This window comes from Penaeus japonicus, unplaced genomic scaffold, assembly GCF_977035675.1.
Source record: "Penaeus japonicus unplaced genomic scaffold, GWHDUDI00000001_assembly GWHDUDI00000004, whole genome shotgun sequence".
Lineage (NCBI taxonomy): Eukaryota > Metazoa > Arthropoda > Malacostraca > Decapoda > Penaeidae > Penaeus > Penaeus japonicus.
Window position 1 is genome coordinate 27,307,649 of NW_028234406.1, and position 994 is coordinate 27,308,642.

A 994-nucleotide genomic window follows, 5' to 3' on the forward strand; every position below is an offset into this window, starting at 1 on the left:
TATATATATATATTCATATATAACAATAGTAATGATAATATCGTCAAAGTATATAATAACGAAAATAATATTCAAATTCTCATAATATTTATAAACATGAGGATAACAGAAATAATCAAAACTAATAACAATGATGATATCAACAATTACGATAAAAGAATAAGGATAACAAAAAATAATGTTCACTTTACGAGTGAGTATTAGAAAAATAATATAGTCAATAATTATGACAAAAGTATTGATCATATGATTCATAAAAAACAATCACGCCAATAATAAGAATAATCAGAATCATATTATTGATCGTATCAATCCAAGATGCTACTAGTGGTGATCATAACAGACTGAGTAATGATAATCATGAAAACAATAGTGACAATAATAATAAAAACAACAGTCATCATCACCATAATAATAATGATGATAACCATAAAAGTGACAGCAGCAACAATAAAAATGATACATATTATTGTGAGATAGAGGGGGGGGGGGGGGGGGGGTTAAAGAGAAGTTTTGGGGGTTGAGGGCAAGGGGAGAGATGAAAAGAGAGGAAGATAGAGAGCGAGAAGGGGAGGAAAGACAGTGGGAAATATGTATATGAAGAATGAGAGAGAAAGAGAAAAGGAGAGAGAGAGTAAGAGAGAGATGATTAGTGGGGGGGGGGGAGTAGCTGGAAGGTGGGGGGGGATGGGTGGGAGGTTGAAGAGAGAGACGGGAGAGAGGGGGGGAGGGGGAGGAGAAAGAGAGAGAGAGAGAGATGGGAAAAGATAGGGAGAATGGAGGGGAGGGGAGATGGGGGATAGGAAAAGATGTGGAGAGATTGTGAGTTTTTTCTTTTCTTTTTTTCTTGGGAGTCGGAGTGATGTAGGTAGATGGGTGGCGGGAGGGGGTGGGCGATGGGGGGTGAAGCGTATATTGATAAAATAAAATGTAAGAAACGAGGACTGGGTAATGGAGGGAGGGAGAGAAATAGAGAGATAGATAAAAGGGATAA